General features: G+C 45.1%; 1 protein-coding gene across 5 annotated transcripts in view; it reads right to left on the reverse strand.

Annotated features, from left to right (window-relative positions):
• Positions 1 to 22946, reverse strand: part of STON1 (stonin 1) — a 65779-nt gene that overhangs the window by 23592 nt on the left and 19241 nt on the right. The window contains exons 3-4 of one of the 5 annotated variants that reach the window (XM_074400274.1): positions 14514 to 14606; positions 1276 to 1987 (exon numbers count right to left, since the gene is read on the reverse strand). The exons of 2 other annotated variants lie outside the window; for them this stretch is intronic. The gene's annotated coding sequence lies outside the window, so the exon portion shown is untranslated. Of the gene's footprint in view, positions 1 to 1275; positions 3460 to 14513; positions 14607 to 22946 lie in introns of those variants that run through there. 2 more of the 5 variants (XM_074400278.1, XM_010333613.3) reach the window with 2 other exon arrangements.

The raw sequence follows: 22946 nt of genomic DNA on the forward strand, positions 1-22946 counted from the left end.
AGCCTGGCCAACATGGTAAAACCCCCATCTCTACTAAAAATACAAAAAAATTAGCCAGGCCCGGTGGCGCACTCCTGTAATCCCAGCTACTCAGGAGGCTGAGGCAGAAGAATTGCTTGAACCTGGGAGGCAGAGGTTGTGGTGAGCCAAGTTTGCACCACTGCACTTCAAAAAAAAAAAAAAAAAAAAAAAAAAGGATAAAAGATTTAAACATAAGACTTGAAACTATAAAACTTTTTTTTTTTGAGATGGAGTCTTGCTCTATGTCCAGGCTGAAGTGCAGTGGCACAATCTCGACTCACTGCAACCTCCACCTCCTGGGTTCAAGCGATTATCCTGCCTCAGCCTCCTGAGTAACTGGGACTACAGGCCCGTGCCACCATACCCGGCTAAATTTTGTATTTTTAGAAGAGATGGGGTCTCACCATGTTGGTCAGGCTGGTCTTAAACTCCTGATCTCATGATGTGCCCACCTCAGCCTCCCAGAGTGCTGGGATTACAGGGGTGAGCCACCACACCCAGCCAAAACTATAAAACTCTTATAGTTTTATAAGTGCAGAGGAAAATCTTCATAACATTGGTCTTGGCAATCATTTCTTGGATATGGCAGCAAAGCACAGGCAACAAAAGCAGAAACAGAAAAGTAAGGCCAGGCACGGTGGCTCAAGCCTGTAATCCCAGCACTTTGGGAGGCCGAGGTGGGTGGATCATGAGGTCAAGAAATCGAGACCAACATGGTCAAATCGAGGTCAACATGGTGAAACCCCGTCTCTACTAAAAATACAAAACATTAGCTGGGCGTGGTGGTGTGTGCCTGTAATCCCAGCTACTCAGGAGGCTGAGGCAGGAGAATTGCCTGAACCCAGGAGGCGGAGGTTGCGGTGAGCCGAGATCGCGCCATTGCACTCCAGCCTGGGTAACAAGAGCGAAACTCCGTCTCAAAAAAAAAGAAAGAAACAGAAAAGTAAGACACCATTAAACTTAAAGTTTCTGCACAGCAAAGGAAGCAATCAACAAAGTAAAAAGGTAACATAAAGAATAGGAGAAAACATTTGCAAACGGTATTTCCGATAAGGAATTAATATCCCAAACATAAGGAACTCAGTAAACTCAACAGCAAAAAAATAAATCATGCAATTTAGTAATTGGCAAAGTACTTGGGATATGTCTCCAAAAAGACATACAAATGGCCAGAAAGTATATGAAAATATGTTCAGCATCACTAATCATCAGGAAAATGCAAATCAAAATTACAGTAAGATAATCACCTCATACCTTTTAGAATGGCCATAATTTTCTTTTTAAAAAATGAAAATATGGCCAGGTGAGGTGGCTCACGCCTGTAATCCCAGCACTTTAGGAAGCTGAGGCGGGTGGATCACTTGAGGTCGGGAGTTCAAGACCAGCCTGGCCAACAAGGTGAAATTCCATCTCTACTAAAAATACAAAAATTAGCCAGGTGTGGTGGCGGGTGCCTGTAATTCCAGCTATTCAGGAGACTGAGGCACGAGAATCGCTTGAATCCAGAAGGCAGAGGTTGCAGTGAGCTGAGATCACACCACTGCACTTCAGCCTAGGTGACAGAGTGAGACTCTGTCTCAAAAAAAAAAGGAAAATAACAAATCCTGGCAAGGATATAAGAAATTGGAACCCGTGTGTATTGTTGCTGGGAATGTAAAGTGGTGCAGCCACTAAGGAGAACACTATGGAAAGCCCTCAAAAAATTAAAAATAGGGCCAGGTACAGTGGCTCACTCCTATAATCCCAGCACACTGGGAGGCCAAGACAGCGGATAACCTAAGATCAGGAGTTTGAGACCAGCCTGGCCAACATGGTGAAATCGCATCTCTACTAAAAATACAAAATTAACTAGGCGTGGTGGCAAGCGCCTGTAATCTCTGCTACTTGGCAGGCTGAGGCAGAAGAATTGCTTGAACCCAGGAGGCACAGGTTGCAGTGAGCAGATATGATGCCATTGCACTCCAGCCTAGGAAACAAGAGCAAAACACCATATCAATAAAATAAAATAAAATAAAAATAGAACTACCATATGATCTAGCAATCTTACTTCTGGGTATTTATCCAAAAGAATTGAAAACAAGGTCTTGAAAAAATGTTTGCCCTCTCATATTCATTGCATTATTATTTACAATAGTCAACAGATGGGAAAACCCAAATGTTCATCAGTGGATGGATGCATACAGAAAATGCAGCATATTCATACAATGGAATATTATTCAGTATTAAAAGGAAGAAAATTCTGATGCAGGCTGCAACACAGATGAACCTTCATCACATTATGCTAAGTGCAGTAGGCCTATCACAGAAGGACAAATCCTATGTAACTCCTCTTATACGAAGTATGTAAAGTACTCAGACTCATACAACAGAAAGTAAAATGGTGGTTGCCAGGAACTGGGAGGAAGTAAAAATGGGAAGTTGCTGTTCAATGGATATAGTTTCAGTTACGTAAGATGGAAAAGTTCTAGACAGCTGCTGTACAACGATGCGCATATTGTTCATGTTTTGTACACTTAAAAACTCTTAAAAGAGTAGCTCTCCTGTTATGTAGTTTCATTTACCACAACTGAATAAAACTGGAATACATTTGAATCAGTTCAATAAATCTTTTTTTTTTTTTGAGACAGAGTCTTGCTATGTCGGCCAACCTTGAGTGCAATGGCCTGATCTCGGCTCACTGCAACCTCCGTCTCCTAGGTTCAAGTGATTCTCTTGCCTCAGCCACCTGAGTAGCTGGAATTACAGACATGTACCACCATGTCCAGCTAATTTTTGTATTTTTAGTAGAGATGGGGTTTCGCCATGTTGGCCAGGCTGGTCTTGAACTCCTGACCTCGTGATCCGCCCGTCTCGGCCTTCCAAAGTGGTGGGATTACAGGCGTGAGCCACCACGGCAGCCTAATTCAATAAATCTTTATCTGAGTGACCACTATGTACCCAGATCTTATTATTATTGTGAAAAATACAAGAGGAGAAGATTAAAAATCCAATTTATAATGAACTTATAACCCAATTTATAATGAATTTACAAGCCCAAAAATATGTGCAGTTTACAGTTTAGAAGCATTTTCAAATTCACAATCTCAGTTATCAAAAAGACCCTGTGAAGTGTATTATTATTCCTCTTTCATAGCTGAGACGACTTGGGTTTAGGTTCATTGCCTAAAGTGGCCCAGACAGTAAGAGGTAGAGCCAGGGCTGGGCACTGTGGCTCATGCCTGTAATCCCAGCTCTTCGGGAGGCAGAGGCGGGAGGATAGCTTGAGCCCAGGAGTTTGAGACCTGCCTGGACAATATAGCGAGACCCTGTTCTCCACAAAAAGGAAAAAAACAAAAAGACCCAAAAAAATAAAAATAAATAAATAAAGAGGTAGAGCCAGGATGTTTTAAATAACGGTTTTATTGAGATATCATTCTTTTTTTTTTTTTTTTTTTTTTTTTGAGACAGAGTTTTGCTCTTGTTACCCTGGCTGGAATGCAATGGCGCAATCTCGGCTCACCGCAACCTCCACCTCCTGGGTTCAAGCAATTCTCCTGTCTCAGCCTCCTGAGTAGCTGGGATTACAGACATGCACCACCATGCCCAGCTAATTTTTTGTATTTTTAGTAGAAACGGGGTTTCCACCTTGTTGACCAAGGTTGGTCTCAATCTCTTGACCTCGTGATCCACCCACCTCGGCCTCCCAAAGTGCTGGAATTACAGGCTTGAGCCACCGCGCCCGGCCGAGATATCATTCTTATACCATAAATTCACCCTTTTAGTGGCCGGGCGCAATGGCTCAAGCCTGTAATCCCAGCACTTTGGGAAGCCGAGGTGGGCGGATCACAAGGTCAAGAGATCAAGACCATCCTGGCCAACATGGTGAAACCCCATGGTTTCGCCATGTTGGCCAGGCAGGTCTCTACTAAAAATACAAAAATTAGCTGGGCGTGGTGGCGTGCGCCTGTAGTCCCAGCTACTTGGGAGGCTGAGGCAGAAGAATTGCTTGAACCCAGGAGGCGGAGGTTGCAGTGAGCCAAGATTGTGCCACTGCACTCCAGCCTGGCACCTGGCGACAGAGTGAGACTCTGTCTCAAAACAAAAACAAAAAAAAAATTCACCCTTTTAAAAAAAAGTGTCAATTCAGTGCCTTTTAGTATGTTAGCAGAATTGTGCAACCATCACAACTATCAATTCCCACAGCAATTTTTTTTTTTTTTTTTTTTGAGATGGAGTCTCACTCTGTCACCCAGGCTGGAGTGCAGTGATGTGACCTCAGTTCACTGCAACCTTCCCAGGTTCAAGCGATTCTCCTGACTCAGCCTCCTGAGTAGCTAGGATTACAGGCACGCACCACCACACCGGGCTAATTTTTGTATTTTCAGTAGAAATGGGGTTTCGCCATGTTGGCCAGGCAGGTCTCGAACTCTTGATCTCAAGTGATCCACCCACGTGGGCCTCCCAAAGTGCTGGGATTACAGGCGTGAGCCACCACACCTGGCCAAATCCTGCAACATTCTTATCGTCCCGATAATAAACCCTGTATACTTATTAGTAGTCACTCCACATACTCCCCTTCCCACCAGCCCTGAAAACCACTAAACTAACTTCTGTCTCTATGAATTTGCCTTTCAGGACATTTCATATAAATTAAATCACACAACATATGGCTTTTGTCTGGCTTCTTTCACCTAGCATAATGTTTCCAAGGTCATCCATGTTGTAGCACATATCAGTGCTTCCTTTCTTTTTATGGCTGAATAGTAGTCCACTGCATGGAAATATCACACTTTGTTTATCCATTTATCAGTTGATAGACATTTGGTTTATTTCCACTTTTTAGCTATTTTGAATAATGCTGCTCCGAATATTTGTGTATAAGTTTCATGTGATCATTTCTCTTGAGTATATACCTAGGCATGGAAAAACCAGGATCACTTCAGCCCAACTTGATACAACAAATTATTGAAATTATTCTAATGACACCAGAGGCAATGAAGTGTACGGACCACAACACTGATGAGGGGTTTGGGTAACCCAAATTCTGGGCACTGCTCTGTCACTCACTAGCTATGTGCACAGCCTCCCCGGACATTCAGTGATTACACTAGAATGAGCTCTGTGGTCCTTTCCAACTCTAAAGTGACGCTATGGTGGCTGACACCCAGCGGAAAATTTTATCAAAAGCAGAAATTGTATTACCACTAAGTACATGGGCTTCAGTGCTGGGATATTTATCTTTCAGAGGAGAGATCTTGCTATGTTTCCCAGACCAGTCTCAAATTCCTGGGCTCAAGTGATCCTCCTACTTCAGCCTCCCAAATAGCTGGGATAGGGCAAATGTCCAAAATGACAGAAAATGAAACTCCCTGAGATCTACTGATGGAAAAATGCAAAACCTGCTGGAATCATGCCCATGGGAAAGGCCTATTTTTCTCCCTCCAGCCCACTGTCTTGCCTCTCCTTGTGGATAATGAAGCTTCAACCAATGCAGTCATTCAACCTTGGAAAATAGCCAACACAAAGAGTAAGAAGGCCTGGGGCTCACAAGGGACAGAGCACTCACTGTTGTCATTTGCTGCATCCACACATTCCTGAGGGCACAAAAACACACAGTGGAGGGTGGCCCAGGCTGCTGGCTCTCTGGAAGCCATTTCACTGTCACTGTTCTTGAAGCTGCCATGAAGCACCTCCCCTCAGAGCAGAGACAGCACGGTTTCAAGGGGACCCACCAGGAGGCTCAGAGGTGGGAAATCAGCAACACTATTTCTGACCCATCTCCATCTCACCCTCTTCAAAAGGCATCCAGCCAGAATAACTCCTCCTATAGAGTGAGAGCTTGGGAAAATATTTAGTTGGGTTTATTAAAAAGAAAGGAAAAAGAAGAAATAATTCCATTTCAGACTGAATACGATTCTGATGTATACCAAAAATTTTGCCTCCTCAGTTTTCCTTGTAGCTTCAAAATTTGCAACAGTGATGTTGGTGTCTTCAGTTTTGGGTTATTATGAGGCAAATAAACCAATTTCCATAAGCAGGACAAAATAAATCAAGCCCATTACTTTGTAAGCAGCCCTGAATTTTTTTAAAGCAAACCTTACACAAAAATCTCCTACTTCAGCTGGGCATGGTGGCTCATACCTGCAATCCCAGCAATTTGGGAGGCTGAATGGGTAGATCACCAGGTCAGGAGTTCAAGACAAGCCTGACCAAGATGGTGAAATCCCCGTCTCTACAAAAAATAAAAAATGAGGCATGGTGGCAGGTGCCTATAATCCCAGCTACTCGGGAGGCTGAAGCAGAGAACTGCCTGCCATCTGGGAGGCGGAGGCTGCAGTGAGCCAAGATCGAACCACTGCACTCCAGCCTGGGTGACAGAGCAAGACTCAGTCTCAAAAAAAAATCTCCTACCTTGAACCCCAAATCTATGTAAAGTGCACTCCTACCCCCTCACTGTCCGCCTTTCACCCCTGTATAGGACTCTTTCATAGAAAGCACTCAGCAAATGGGATGTGAGTTTTATTCAACTCAACAAAACTTCATATGGTGCCCCACAGGAACCCAAACCTTTGTCCTGGAAGTCTGATCATGTTCTGGAGTCAGCAGCTCCGATTTCCCACTGTCAAGGGAAGGCCTGTTTCCCACTGTGCTCCTCTTCCTCTCCTCTTGAATCTCTTGCTATCTTCCTTTATCATTTTTTTTTTCCAGACAGAGTCTTGCTCTGTCACCCAGGCTGGAGTACAGTGGCACAATCTTGGCTCATTGCAACCTCTGCCTCCCAGGTTCAAGTGATTCTCCTGCCTCAGCCTCCCAAATAGCTGGGATTACAGTCACCCACCACCGCACCTGGCTAATTTTTGTATTTTTAGGAGAGACAGGGTTTTACCATGTTAGCCAGGCTGGTCTCCAACTCCTGACCTCGTGGTCAGCACCCGCCTTAGCCTCCCAGAGTGCTGGGATTGCAGACATGAGCCACCATGCCCAGTCTATCAATCCTTTTTACGCTCGCTTCCATTTCTCTCACCTCTTTCACCTCCTCCCTCTATATGACTTCATCTTCCTATTCTGGTCTCAAAACCCCACCAGCCAGTTGGCACAAAGTCAGCAACTAAGATCAATTCCATGCAGCAGCTTCCTTCCCTCCTAATCCTCTCATAGGAAAGGGGGGCCACACCCTGTCCAGAGCCTGGGTCTGTTAGAAGCCTATTGGGTCTCCGAGAGATAAGAAGGCTCAGAGAAGTTTAGATGCATCTTCCTCAGTCATCTGCTACTTTATCCTATGCACTTTGAGACACTGGAATCCAAAAGTATTCAAGTGGCAACATCTATGTAACTTAAGTTTTGTTTTGTTCTTGCGTTACAAGTAGAGTTGGTCTAGATATGTACTTGTGCCTCCCAGAAGGCCCTTCACAGGTGTGGGAAGTAGGAAAGTTCCTTTTTAAAGTTTCTTTCCTTGTTAAAAAATAAGTGTGCTAATAACTTTGTTAGGCCCTAACCTATGTAACTGTTAGACATGCCATGCTTACAGGCAGGTAGTACATTCTATGTCCTTGTACTTTAACCAAGATATCTATGTTGGATATGCTCACAGGCATGTCCCAGCTCTCCACTGCTTTTACCTGTTTAGAAAAGTTTTAAGTTCTTAGCCAATTGGGTTTTAGTTTAGATTGTGAGGTCTGACTCCAGCCAACAGAGAGCGGACACAGCAGTAAGGATGACCCCAAATGTATAATGAATAAATTTGTGTGTTTTCCTTTGTTCATTGTACTCTTGTGGCAAAACAGCTAGCAAGAGTACCCTTCCTGCAGTCCAGGAAGTAATAATTGCATTGCTGAAAGACCCTTTGTCTCAGTGCTAATTTTTCTTGCGGTACGGAGCATCTACTTCCAACAACAGGCAACATCTCATTTAAACTGTGTGACAATACAGAGCAGACCACAGCATATGGGCACTTTCCCCCAGGTCTCAAGTCCAGTTAGTGCAGCGCTGGGAACCAAGGACTCCCGGCGCCAAGTCCCTAGCTGCCTTCCTCCATAGCCAAGATTCCTCTATTCTGATTCCCTGGCTTTTTCCTTAGCTGTGGATTCCATCCCAGCCTGCATGCCCCATACTTTTCAAAGGTCTGTTTTCAATCTGGAATACCCTGCAAACTCCTAGAGGACAATTCCACACAAAATTCAGAGACAAGACCAGTCACAGTGGCTTATGCCTATAATCCCAGCAATCTGGGAGGCTGAGGTGGGCAGATCACTTGAGGCCAGGAGTTCAAGACCAGCCTGGCCAACATGGCGAAACCCTGTCTCTACCAAAAATACAAAAATTAGCCAGGTGTGGTGGCACTTCTCACAGCTACTTTGGGAAGCTGAGGCAGGATAATAGTTCGAGCCCAGGAGGTGGAGGTTGCAGTGAGCCAAGATCCAACTACTGCTCTCCAGCCTGGGGGACAGAACAAGACTCTGTCTTAAAAAAAAAAGGAAAAAGAAAATTCAAAGACAGACAAAACAGTAAGACTCTGAATGGGGCCCAGAAAGAAAAGGATAATATATTATGGCGAGAATTTCTAGAAATCTATTTCTGAGGTTCAAAGGTTTCTAGGGAAGCATTTGCTTCCTCTTGAAACTCTTAGACATTTTTTTCAGCTGCGTGTTTTCAAAGCACTGAACTCAAGAAGAAATTAAAAATAGACACACATGCTTATTCACACCAGGAAAAACAAGGACCTAGGAAACAATGGTTTGCAAACTTAGACCTCAACATGTGCGACAAATGGCATTTAGAAGCCTAGCACATGCTCTTGGATGTACCCAGAATTTAGCACTCCCCATATTTAGGGAAGCCCTGAACTAATTAATTGTCCCTATCACTTAAGTGGTGATCAGTAATAGGAGGGTTCACAGGAAACATGAACAAAGGCTGCACTTGCACACAGTTCTTAACACTCCACCGTTCTCCCACTTAAGAAATCATGCTGGAATTCTTTTTCTTTTTTTGAGACTGAGTCTCACTCTGTCATGCAGGCTGGAGTGCAGTGGTGCAATCTCGGCTCACTGCAACCTCCACCTCCCGAGTTCAAGTGATTCTCCTGCCTCAGCTTCCCAAGTAGCTGGGATTACAGATGTGCACCACCATGCCTGGCTAATTTTTGTATTTTCAGTAGAGATGGGGTTTTGCCACATTGGCCAAACTCCTGGCCTCAAGTGATCTCTCTGCCTTGGCCTCCCAAAGTGCTGGGATTACAGGCATGAGCCACTGCACCCAGCCTGGAATTCTTTTAAGAGTATTATGGAGATTATCATGATTGACTCTAAATCGTTTAAAAATACATCTTTCACAAACAGTAATATCTTAAATATTATTACAGGTTGAATATTCCCTAATTCCAAAACCCAAAATCTGAACTGCTTCAAAATTAAAAATGTTTTGAATGGCAACATGACACTCAAAGGAAAGGCGCACTGAAGCGTTTTAGGTTTGGGGATGCAAATATTCCAAAATCCAAAGAAAATTTAAAATACTTCTGGTCTAAGCATTTGATGTAAGGGATACTCAACCTGTAATAATATTGCAAATTACTTGCAACAAGCCCTATAAATAAGAAGCGCTGGTATGGAAAAATGATCTCACAAAAAGGAATGTAAGGATAAAGTCTTTCAAGCTATCATAGGAAAAAATTCATATGTTCTTTTGAGAGTCAGACTGAAGCTTTTTCAAGTAAAGAGCATGTCTCATTTATTAAGAAATTTTCCACACCATCTACAAATGCCTGACACAAATACACATAGCTTAATACATTTCTGATTGAATAATTTTAAATGGTCTTTTCACTTTTCCACAAATTAAATCTCTCTACTGCCTTCCCGGGTTCAAAGAAGGACTGGATTTTAGAGTTAGGAAGACATTGAAGGCATTCTGTTCAATTAACCACACTAATAAACACTTGCCAAATAACTATGTGCTCATGGTGTGCTAAGAACTGTATAGGCATGATCTCATTTAATAATCACAATCTCATAAGTAATATTATCGTTACTTTGTAGAAAAGGAAAATTAAGTTCAGAGAAGTTAAGCTACTTGCCTAAAGTCGCCGACCAGTAAGACGTAGAACCTAGACTGTGACCAGGTCTGTCTGATCCCAAAGTCCACCATCCCAGAGGTCCAGAGAGAACCAACGCTTTGCTAGCATCCCGGGTCCTGCCTTTTCTGCACTCTCCACCACCCTACTCGTCACTAATGAAACAGCACCAGGGTAGAGGCACCACCACTTCCTGGAGCCAGGAGCTCTAGATTGGAAGGATGCTGTTCTCACCTGAAAAGAGCCTATTTTTCCAGCAAGCCCACCATACGTGTCTGCCCCTTGGACATCAGGCTGTGGGAAAAGCAGACTCTGTGATAATTTTCCCCAAGGTTGCTCAAGAACAACAGCTCAGTATAAATTTGGGTCATTTCTGAGAATGGCTTTCATAACTCAGCTCACCCTATTTCCTGCCTTTTCTTGACTGCATCAATGGGCTGTCCTACCCTTAGTGATGAACAGTTTCTCAGAATTGTTGTCTAATAAATATATTTAGGTGCCCTGCTCCTCTTCTAGTGGCGATACTGGTATACTGTCTAATTTTCCAAACTTTGTGTAACTCCCTGCAAAGTCCATCCCTCCCACACCATCATCCCCCTACTCCCCACCATCCTCAAGGGTCTACTTCTGCTGTTCTTTGCAGTTTTCCTCTATATTTCTTCACAAGCCACTCAAATAAAATGTAATTATGAAATTCTACCTTCTCTTGTAGATTGTTGAAGTCAGGTTAGATGCATGTGGTGACAAAACAGCAATCCAAGTCATTTGCAGCTGAAGACTGTCCCCACTTAAGTATGTATCTGTGGGGAAAAGCACCCTCCAACGTGGTCCCTAACGTCTGGCTCCTCTGTATCTGCCAGCTGTCAGGAAAGGACTGATGCTGAGGAGGTATTCACCAGAGCTCAGGAAGGCATCGCCAGCACTTTTCAGTAGCCTCCTTGTATCAACCCAACCAACTTGTCCCTGTTGGGCCAGTTCCTACTCAAGCCTCAGGAATACCCTCTCCCGCTTCAGCAGAGGGCTGAATTGGGTCCTTTATGCCTGTGGCTTTTTTTTGCTCTGTAACAATGCTACATACTCTAGAGAAAGAATGTCTTCATGTCAGTGTCTGTGTGGTTCCATTGGCAGATTCTCAAATAAGGAATTCTCAGACTCCCTATAGCGCCAGACTCCTCAAGAGCAACACTGTAACTAGACTGGAGCAGCATTTCCAAATCCTCAATCTGGTTTTGTATGATTGGAGGTCTGCAATCTAGCTACCCTCACTGTTATTCCAGACTGTACATCCTGGAAACAAAGCCAAAGTCAGGGGCAGGCCAGTTTGTAAAAATGCATCTGTGAAGATTTTCTTAAGGACTTGCTATGACAGTATTTATAATATCATTCCTTGCCGGGTGCAGTGGTTCACGCCTATAATTCCAACACTCTGGAATTACAGGGAAGCTGAGGTGAGCAGATCACCTGAGATCAGGAGTTCTAAACCAGCTTGGCCAACACAGTAAAACTGCGTCTCTACTAAAAATACAAAAATTAGCCAGGCGAGGTGGTGGGTACCTGTAATCCCAGCTATTCAGGAGGCTGAGGCAGGAGAATCACTTGAACTCAGGAGGCGGAGGTTGCAGTGAGCCCAGATCGTGCCACTGCACTCCAGCCTGGGCAAGAGAGCAAGACGCTATCTCAAATAAATAAATAAATAAATAAAATATAATTCCTATAAGAGGTTTCCTTCTGCCAGGCGCGGTGGCTCAAGCCTGTAATCCCAGCACTTTGGGAGGCTGAGGCGGGTGGATCACGAGGTCAAGAGATCGAGACCATCCTGGTCAACATGGTGAAACCCCGTCTCTACTAAAGATACAAAAAATTAGCTGGGCATGGTGGCGCGTGCCTGTAATCCCAGCTACTCAGGAGGCTGAGACAGGAGAATTGCCTGAGCCCAGGAGGCGGAGGTTGCGGTGAGCCGAGATCGCGCCATTGCACTCCAGCCTGGGTAACAAGAGCAAAAACTCTGTCTCAAAAAAAAAAAAAAAGGAGGTTTCCTTCTAAAGGGGAAAGCAAACGTTTGGAACGAAAAGGAATCATCAGAAAACACGAAACCTTAAGCAAAATTAAAAAGCCTCACCTTCATCTTAGATCATGGGAAAAGTGCCCACAGGCTGCATGAACCATATAATTAGCACATATGTTCTGCAGCTCATAACGCTTAATCACAAACATGTGTGGTATTTAGTTCAGCTATGTAACAGGAAATAACATTTGTAAAATATTAAACCCCAGCAAAACCTAACCATGCCTTCAAATATTGTCAGTGTTGGTTCCAGCTCTTTCTCAACACTGCCCCTCCCCTATGGTATTTAACCTTCAATTTTCCAGCATGAATTTGGTGTCCACTTTTTAAAAATATATATATATATATTCTTGTAATAATCTGTTTATTTCCTAAATTTAGAGAATAGTGACATAAATTCTCTCTTCGACCAAATTCTAGTCAGGCGCACAGCCTGCTTCTTGAATAGGCCTTTCAACTTCAGCCTGTACCGTCTTGAACAAACACTAATATAGTTGTTTCTTAAGGCTCAAGACCACACCCCTACAACACCAGACCCTCTTAAAGTGCCTGCCTGAGAAAACGCAAGGCTGCCTGAAGAATTCAGTTTGTTTCAATCAAAACCTGAAGATAGAGCGCCTGCCTTCCAGCCTCAGTGGGAGGGTAGGAGCCTAACTTTGATAAATGCCAGTTTGCAAACCCAGATGGATTTTACATGGACCAACCCATCATTCCCACTTTCTGTAATTTTTCACTTCCCTGACTCCCCTGAGCTCATTCTCCCTTTAAAATGCCCAGTCACAGGCTGGGCACGATGGCTCACACCTGTAATCCCTACTCTTTGGGAGACCGAGATGGGTGGATCGCCTGAGATCAGGAGAACAAGATCAGGCTGATCAACGTGGTGAAACCCTGTCTCTACTGAAAGTAGAAAACTTAGCCAGGCATGGTGGCAGGTGCCTGTAATCCCACCTACTTGAGAGGCTGAGGAAGGAGAATCATTTGAACCTGGGAGGTGGAGGTTGCAGTGAGCCAAGATGGCGCCACTGCACTCCAGCCTGGGCAACAAGAGCGAAACTCCATCTTGGAAATTAATTAATTAATTAAATTTAATAAAAAATAAAATGCCCAGTCACCTTTGTACAATGGAAATTGAGTTCAGTTCAACCTAGACTCATTTCCCTGTTGCAATAGTTATTACCAATTAAAATCTATTCTCACCATTTTAATGTCCAGCTGTGTTTATCTTTGACAGTAATAAGAACAGAATGCAACCCAAATTGGCTAGTCCCAGGAAATGGTCATGACATGAACAAAGAAGAGATTTGGAGTCAGTGGGCATTCTGATTTTAGAATTTTATCCTTATTATCATGACATTTCTATGATGTATTCATACCATGTTTGTGTCACTGCCATAGATGCTATAGAAATTTGCTAAGCAGGTCCCTGAGCCACAGTTTCCTCATCTGTAAAATGGTAATATTAATTTTACCTCAGTAAAATGCCTCATGAAAGTACTCAATATATGTTAGTTTTCCTTTCTCCTCCTCTGTCCCTACTCTAGCCTTTAGAACACCTGCTTTCTCTAGTCAGGAGGAAGCTAAAGAGCCCCAACTCTGGAGTTTGGTTTACCATCAAGACAACTTGTTATGAATACTTTTCTAGAACTGTGTCTCCATTCTGCCTAACTTATGACCACACCACTGTTCTGCCCTGGGGATCTGATCATACAGTTCCCTGTCTTAGATCCCTGGGCCCAATTCCCTGCTTAGGGATCCTCCTTTGTTATAGGCTTAATGTTTGTGTCTCCACAAAATTCCTATGTTGAAACCTTAACCCCAATGTAATGGTATTTAGAGGTGGGGCCCTTAGAAGATAATGAGGTCATAAGGGTAGAGCCCTCATGAATAGGATTAGTACCCGTATAAGAAGAAGCCAGAGGATCTAGCTCACTCTCTTTCTGCCACGTGAGGATGTAATGAGACATCAGCCATCTGCAGCCCTCATCAGAACCCAACCATGCTAGTACCCTGATCTTGGATCTCAGCCTCCAGAACTATGAGAAATAAATCTCTGTTGCTTATAAGCCACCCGGTCTGTGGCATTTTGTAATAGTAACTTAAACTTGAAGACATTCTTCAAGATGCTATCTTCAAGAATGTATTTATATTGTGTTGCCAACTGTCTGCTATGACCAGTTCTTCAAAATGGAGAAGTTAATAGGTTTGTGGGGAAAGATCCATGGACAAATGCCTGTGAGAAATCCTTATCAGAAAGGGCTTACAGGTCTCTTCATGGTAATCCTTCTGAGAGCCTGTCATGGGCCTCTAAGAGGAAGGAGAAACAGGTAGGTTTCCTTAAGAACCCAGATGGAGGCCAGGCACGGTGGCTCATACCTGTAATCCCAGTACTTTGGTAGGCTGAGGTGGGCAGATTGCTTGAGTCCAGGAGTTCAAGACCAATCTGGGCAACATAGTGAGACCTCATCTCTATTAAAAGTTAAAAAAAAAAAAAAGAAAAATCAGCCAGGCATGGTGGCATGTGCCTGTAGTCCCAGCTACTTAGGAGGCCAAGGTGCCTATAGTCCCAGCTATTTAGGAAGCCAATGTGGGAGAACTGCTTGAGCCTGGAAGGCTGAGCTGCAGTGAACTGAAATCACGCCACTGTACTCCAGCCTGGATGACAGAGTGAAACCCTGTCTCAAAAAAAAAAAAAAAAAAAACCACACATGGAGGGTGTGCCTCAGAACTTTCAGGAGCCTGCTGAAGATACAAGTGTCTGAGACCAGGGAACACATAGTCCACCTTTACCTCTGGACACCTTGGTCTTTGTATTCTGTTGCCAACTGTCTGCTATGACCATGGGGACTGGCTCTGTGCCTATAGCAGCTTCTTAGCATCACTCAGGACAAGCAAGAGCCACAGAGTCTTTCCCTGGGACACCAGCAGTGTTCATAGGAGGAGATCCTTACCTTTGCTTTCCCAAACAGCAGACCAAAGAGCTTCCACACAGACCATGACTGAAATGAGCTCTTGCTTTTGACCCTGGCAAACATGCAAGGGCTTTCTTCCCCAAGGCATCTTCTGGGCATTGACAGTGGCACCTGGCAGCTCTCATCACAGTCCCTCTTGACTGTCAGCACTCAAGCCTCCCACCTACAGGCCCCAGGCCTCTCCTGGCTAAGGTGGAGAAATCAGGGGGCTCAGACTCTCCCATGGGAATTGGGTCTCTGCAATGCTGCAGAGTGGGCACTCTGGCTAGGGCCATGGGGCCACAGTCTGTCTCCCCTCAACCTGACCATGTCACCACACATGGTCATCTGCCCTTCACAGACCTCTGGGAACCCTCCTCAGTTTCCTATTACAGAGGGCGAGCTCATTCAGCCTCTCATCTACAGTTTAAGTGGCACTGAACTCTTGGCCTATTGTCTCTGGGAAAAGTGAGCACCCAATATGTTGGACGACCAAGTGTTGTCCAAGTTATCAAGGAGGAAGCTCTCTTAATGGAAGCTTTCCCTGTGTTGAACATAGTGCTAGGACTCATGGTCTCAACCAGCCATCTGCCTGGCCTATAGGTCTGCTCTCCACCCACAGAACCTGCAGGTGGCAAGATGGGCAACTTCTGAACCCCAATTAAAGGGAGCTCCTTGCCGGGCGTGGTGGCTCACACCTGTAATCCCAGTACTTTGGGAGGCCAAGGCGGGTGGATCACAAGGTCAAGAGATCGAGACCATGCTGGTCAACATGGTGAAACCCCGTCTCTACTAAAAATACAAAAAAGTAGCTGGGCATGGTGGCACATGCCTGTAATCCCAGCTACTCAGGAGGCTGAGGCAGGAGAATTGCCTGAACCCAGGAGGCGGAGGTTGCGGTGAGCCGAGATTGCGCCATTGCACTCCAGCCTGGGTAACAAGAGCGAAACTCCATCTCAAAAAAAAAAAAAAGGAGCTCCTCCTTCATAGGCCTCTGTGCTCTGGCCAATGCAAAGGCTCAACCCAAGAAGGCAGAAGAGCAAAGGGATTTAGCGTCACTGGCTTTCATGCCAGTCTCCTGGCCTCTCATGGCAGGTCTTCTACTTAGCTTCTCTGAGGCAGTGTTGCTTCAGATCTTTTGGCCTCAATTTCCTCTTCTGTAAAGTGAAAGCAAGTAACACCTACTTCACAAGGACCAAATAAATTAACATTAGCAAAATTGCTCACAGTAGGTGCTTTAAACAAATCATTGTCCCAAGTGTGGGCAGGGTGTTCAAATCTGCATTCACCTTTGCTTCAAGCCTGGGGTCCCTGAGCAGCAAGGTGATGCCAAGCCTGCAGGGGCCCCCACTGAGAGTTCCGAGGCCTCTGTACAACTTGGAATTGGTCTCTCATTCTCCGACAACATACTATCAAGGTGCAATCCCAGTGTGTTCTGAATTGAAAAATGTGTAAAATGAAAGGAACTACTTCATCAAGCAAGTCAGTCAGAACAGCACATGGAGATGTCAAAAATAACTGGGAAAAAGACTAATCAAAAGTAACGTGAGGCCAGGTGTGGTGGCTCACACCTGTAATTCCAGAACTTTGGGAGGCCAAGGTGGGTGGATTACTTGAGGTCAGGAGTTCAAGATGAGCCTGGCCAACATGGTGAAATCCCATCTCTACTAAAAATACAAAAATTAGCTGGGCGTGGTGGCACACACCTGTAGTCCCAGCTACTCAGGAGGCGAGGCGGGAGAATCACTTGAACCCAGGAGGCAGAGGTTGCAGTGAGCTGAGATCGCATCACTGCACTCCAGCCTGGGTGACAGAGTAAGACAGAGTCCATGTGGGGGTACCTCAGAGCTGACCAATGTGCATAAAACCAGCAGGACAGAGAGCTGGTTTTACGCACATTGGTGAGCTCTGAAGCACCCCCACATGGAAACCTCATTCAAGAAGCTAGACAAGAGGCAGTACCCAGAGAGAAAACCAAGGGCTAGAGGTATAGAGTAAGAGTCTTTCAGGGCTAAATGAGAGCTGAATGCAAGACATTGGGAAATGCAACGGCGTCACTTTATAAGAAGAGGAAATGAAAAGGAGAAAGTAAGACACACCCAGAAAAGCTAAGGTGAAACCGGGAGATGGAGGAGCCCCCAGGGCAGAAAAGTTTCCTCTTTGAAGAACCGCAGAGAGCAGAGACAAGGAAAGACTTTGGGGCTCACTGATTAGGTGGGTGGCGATAGAGTGGAGGCCAATTTTAGGGAGGCCAGGCTGCCCATCTGGAAGCAAGGCAGCATGTGGCCTGCTTGCCCGGTATGGATGCTGGGTCCCAGGGAAGAGGCCTGGATCTTACTCCCGACCCTCTCACCCAGCTCCTGGGTTTCTGCAGCTCTGCTCACTGCAGCTGTGGAGTTGTGTTGTTTCCTGTGTGGACCAACTTCTGGCTGCCCTAGCAATGGCTGCCTCTTCGTACCCTACCTACCTTCTGTTCGCAGGAGCAGCACAAAGAGTACCCCAGGGCTTCCTACTCTCCAAAAAATGTAGCCCACCCCTGGTCTTCAGAAGGAGGCAGACAAGCAGGCTTCGTTCAGGCAAAGACCTGCAAACAAGGCTTGCTTTCAGGGCTGCCCAATGGCATGTGTTCCGTGGGCTCTTCAGTGGAAAGGGCAGGGCACTCAAAGACAAATGAGAAAGGGCCTGACCCCCAAAGGGTCCCCAGGGTTGGGCTGGGGTGCAGGGCCCGTGGTCACTAGATGGTGACGTCTGGATTTTGATTCTGAATTCTCAAAGGAAGCCAGGGAAAAGACGAGATAAAGTTAGCTGAAGGGTGTTTGGCTTAGACCACACATTTTAAATATGCAAATCTCGTCCTTTCCCTCTCTCCTGCAGGCCCACTGTCCTTCCTGAAGATGAGCAGAAAGTCCTGAAGCTTATAAAAAGGATCTCAGGACTTAACAGTTAGGTGGGGGGGAATAAATGAAACCAATCACTTTGCTATGAAAATCTGTCAAGTAATTTATCTTAATTACTGTGTAATTGTTTTTAGTGTTTTGAGAGAAGCCAGGTAACGAAATGACCCAGAAAGGATATCTAATACCCTAAAATGTAATTCCTTCCCACACACTAAACAAGCTACATTCAGACTGGAATGGCCTGTATGAGAAGTGAAGGACGACATCTGCAGAGAGAGTCACCCAGGATCTCTACCCTCGGATGCTGGGCCTCAGGGAAATGTTGGCCAAAGGTTCTGGTACAAATTCTTGTATTACACATCCCCTGCTTATTCATTCAGTGAAGACCATATCCCCTAAGTGCTGGGTTCTGAGTTAAGCACCATGGAAACCACAGAGGTCTGATTCTGTAGTGGTATGGCAGGGAAAGGGCTTAAAAGTTAGAGAGATTTGTGTTTGAATCCCAGCCCTGCTGCTGCCTAGCAACGACATGGAGCAAGTTACTTCAATTCCCTGAGCCTGTCTTCTCAGGTGTAAAACAAAGATAACCTTAGTTACTTCTATGTTCTGGATGTTTACATCTCCCAAAATTCATATGCTAAAACTTAATCCCCAATGTGATAGTAGCAAGAGGTGGGCCCTTTGGGAGTTGATTAGGTCATAAGGGCTCTGCCCTTATGTATAAAATTACTATCTTTATCAAAGAGGCCCCAGAGAGCTTGTTTGACCCTTCCACCATCTGAGAACAAACAGAAGGTGCCATCTATGAGGAACAGGAACTCATCAGACATCAAGTCCACTGGAGCCTTCATACTGGACTTCGCAGGCTCCAGAACTGTGAGCAAGAAATTTCTGTTCTTATAAGCTACTCAATCTTTTTTTTTTTTTTTTTTTTTGAGACGGAGTTTCGCTCTTGTTACCCAGGCTGGAGTGCAATGGCGCTATCTCGGCTCACCGCAACCTCCGCCTCCTGGGTTCAGGCAATTCTCCTGCCTCAGCCTCCTGAGTAGCTGGGATTACAGGCACACGCCACCATGCCCAGCTAATTTTTTTGTATTTTTAGTAGAGACGGGGTTTCACCATGTTGACCAGGATGGTCTCGATCTCTTGACCTCGTGATCCACCCGCCTCAGCCTCCCAAAGTGCTGGGATTACAGGCTTGAGCCACCGCGCCCGGCTAAGCTACTCAATCTAAGCTATTTTTTGTTACAGCAATCTGAAGGGAGTAAGGCAGTTATGTTAAAGGGTTCTTGCACATACTAAATAAAGTAGCAACTGTAAAATGCCAGGTACATGGGGGAGATGTTAAATAGAAGCTGCTGTTACTACAGGTTGGATATCCTTTCTCTAAAATGCTTGGGACCAGAAGCATTTCAGATTTCAGACTTTTTCAGATTTTGAAATATATGTATGATACTTACCAGTTCAGCATCCCTAATCTGAAAATCCAAAATCTGAAACACCCCATTAAGCATTTCCTTTCAGCCTCAGGTCAGCATTCAAAAAGGTCCTAATTTTGGAGATTTCAGATTTTCGATTAGGGATGCTCAACCTGTATAGATTCCTGCTCATTATAACCTGGTAGGAAAGACCAGAGAAAACAACAAATGAAAGATAAAATGTCCTCATCCTCCTCTGCTAAAGTGCGCTGGAAGATTAGGAGTGAATAGTATCACATGCAGCCCCGGCTCAGGAGCAAGGAGGGCTCCATGGGGAAGGGACATCTGCTTGAGTAAACAAACACATGGGGCAGCAAACCAGCCATTCGCCATTGTATCCTCTGTTCATGTTTCTGTTATTTGGGTCTTGTGCCAGTTAACACCAGTGTAAAGGAATTTCTCCCACCTGGCTTTATTCACCCCAGTAAGCAGACACAAAATCCAATTACACACCCTACGATCATAGCTATGGCAGGTCTTTTCTCTGGCGGCCCAAATTGGGCCACAAGCCACTGATCAGAGATTCACAGTATTGTGTGTGTGCCACAAAATCAAAGGCATGGCCAGGCGCGGTGGCTCAAGCCTGTAATCCCAGCACTTTGGGAAGCCGAGGCGGGTGGATCATGAGTTCGAGAGATCGAGACCATCCTGGTCAACATGGTGAAACCCCGTCTCTACTAAAAATACAAAAAATTAGCTGGGCATGGTGGTGCGTGCCTGTAATACCAGCTACTCAGGAGGCTGAGGCAGGAGAATTGCCTGAACCCAGGAGGTGGAGGTTGCAGTGAGCCGAGATTGTGCCATTGCACTCCAGCCTGGGTAACAAGAGCGAAACTCCGTCTCAAAAAAAAAAAAAAAAATCAAAGGCATATTGGTTTGTCCATGGCCAGTCCTAAACTGTTGCTGACCATCAAGCTCACCTAGAAATGTCCAAATCACTGTGGACACGGGCAAGTACTGCTGAATTACAGAATAGCATGTCTGTTTCTATTCCTCTCTACTTCCATGGAATTCCATTGATATATATGTGTACAATTATGTAACAACTTGAACAATACTCAAAATAGAGAAAGATTTTTAAAATCCTTCATTAAACCAAACTAGTTATAAAAGGTTGGCATTTACTTTAGTAGTGTCTTAGTCTCAAATGCAGATTTCGGCACACACAAAAATAAATATTCATGTCTCTAAATCTATGGGGAGTGCTTACAAAATGCTTGTGAACTTTATTGAATTTCAAAGACTACCAAAGTCTTTAACAAAGAATTTTGCACTTAAAACAGTTTGAGTAGAAACACATACGCGGGAGCCAATGACTAGATTTGCCAACTAACATTCTCAACGTTAGCCTATATGTAAATTTACACATCTCTAACTTTCAGCCTTGGGCAGTGGAGCCCCTGGTAGGTTAGCCTCTTTCCTCCCAACTCTGAGTCCAATTTAAAGAAGTAACAGGTGAGCGCAGTGACTCATGCCTGTAATTCCAGCACTTTGGGAGGCCAGGTGGACGGATCACCTGAGGTCAGGAGTTTGAAACCAATCTGGCCAACATGGTGAAACCCTGTCTTTACTGAAAATACAAAAAATTATCTAGGCATGATGGTGGGCGCCTGTTATCTCAGCTACTGGGGAGACTGAGGCAGGAGAATTGCCTCAACCTAGGAGGTGCAAGTTGCAGTGAGCTGAGATCGTGCCATTGCACTCCAGCTTGGGTAACAGAGACTCTGTCCCAAAAATAAATAAATAAATAAAGGAGTAACACTCAGTCTCCTCAGGAAGCCCGAGTCGTCTCAGGTATCTATGCACAGCCCAGCTCAGCAAGGCTCACTAGCCCCTAACAGATCCAGGCCAGCAGAACCAGGGGCTCACACCACCTCTAAGGTGATGGCTGGTCTTGACTGGACACCACCCAGGGCTCTGCTCTCTCCCCACACCAATCTCTCCAACAGACTTTGTACTCCTGCTCAGAGCACATAGAAATTCTTTGGGTGAAATCCCCACAGCTGTTTGCCTCTCCTGGGAACCATGAGGCCAGTACTTAGGTTTTCTTCTAACTCTGCTTTTCTCTCTGCCTTAAGAACAAGTCACTGCTAGCAAGCAGTTTCCAAGGTCCCTTCAAACTCAATCTATGAGGATCAATTCTGCTAAGAAGGAGTCAATGGGTGGTCACAGTGGCTCATGCCTATAATTCCAGCACTTTGGAAGGCTGAAGCAGGTAGATCATTTGAAATCAGGAGTTTGAGACCAACCTGGCCAACATGGTGAAACTCCGCCTCTACTCAAAATACAAAAATTAGCCAGGAGTAGTGGCACCCACCTGTAATCCCAGCTACTCAGGAGGCTGAGGCAGAAGAATCACTTAAACCCGAGAGGCGGAGGCTGCAATGAGCCGAGATCCTGCCATTGCATTCCAGCCTGGGCAACAAGAGCAAAACTCCAGGAAAAAAAAGAAAAAGAAGAAAGCAAGCAAGCGGGGTGGGGGTGGGGGGGAAGGAAGGAAAGGAAAGAAAAGGTCTGCAGAGAAGTATGTGTCCCTGAAGCTGCCTTTCTGCCTAAACTCTTGAGCACTCCTACAACCGTGCTTCAGGCCAGAGGTTTTCCAAGGTAGAGCAACAATATCTGTCATCCCCTGCTCTTTTGAAATGTCACCTTGCCCCTCTTCCATCAAGAGGAAGGCTCTGTTTCCCCTTCTCTTGGATCTGGTGGGCCCTGTCACTGCTCTGACCAGTACAATGTAGCAGACATGATGCTGTGACAATTTGGTCACAGCCCTGAAATGACCCAAAGGCTTCCATTTCTGACTTGTCAGAGTCTGAGATACCATGTCAGAAGCCGAGCTACTCTTCCAGATAGAGAAGCTACATGGAGCAGCCACTCCAGGGCACCACCTTGGATGTCCATTTGCCATCAGGTTGCAACTACATGAGAAACCCAAGCAAGAACCACTCAGCTGAGCCCAACCAACCCACAGAACCAAAAGAGAAAATATTAAACTGTGGTTTTCAACCTCTGCATGTTTTCTGTGATAAAATCTACCCTTTTAACCATTTGTAAGTATACACTTTATTTTATTTTTTTTGAAATGGAGTCTCTCTCAGCTGCTCAGCCTGGAATGCAGTGACACCATCTCGGCTCACTGCAGCCTCCATCTCCCAGGTTCAAGTGATTCCCCTGCCTTGGCCTCCTGAGTAGCTGGGATTACAGGTGTGCGCCACCATGCCCTGCTAATTTTTTTCTCTTTTAGTAGAGATGGGTTTCACCACGTTGGCCAGGCTGATCTCAAACTCCTGAACTCAGGAGATCTGCCCACCTCAGCCTCCCAAAGTGCTGGGATTACAGGCGTGAGCCACTGTGCCCAGCCAGTAAGAGTACACTTTAGTGGCATTAAATACATTCATATTGTTGTGTAACCATCACCATTATCCATCTCTAAAACTTTTTCATCTTTCCAAACGAAAACTCTGTACCCATAAAACAATTACT

The sequence above is a fragment of the Saimiri boliviensis genome, chromosome 1 (assembly GCF_048565385.1).
Source record: "Saimiri boliviensis isolate mSaiBol1 chromosome 1, mSaiBol1.pri, whole genome shotgun sequence".
Taxonomy (NCBI): Eukaryota; Metazoa; Chordata; class Mammalia; order Primates; family Cebidae; genus Saimiri; species Saimiri boliviensis.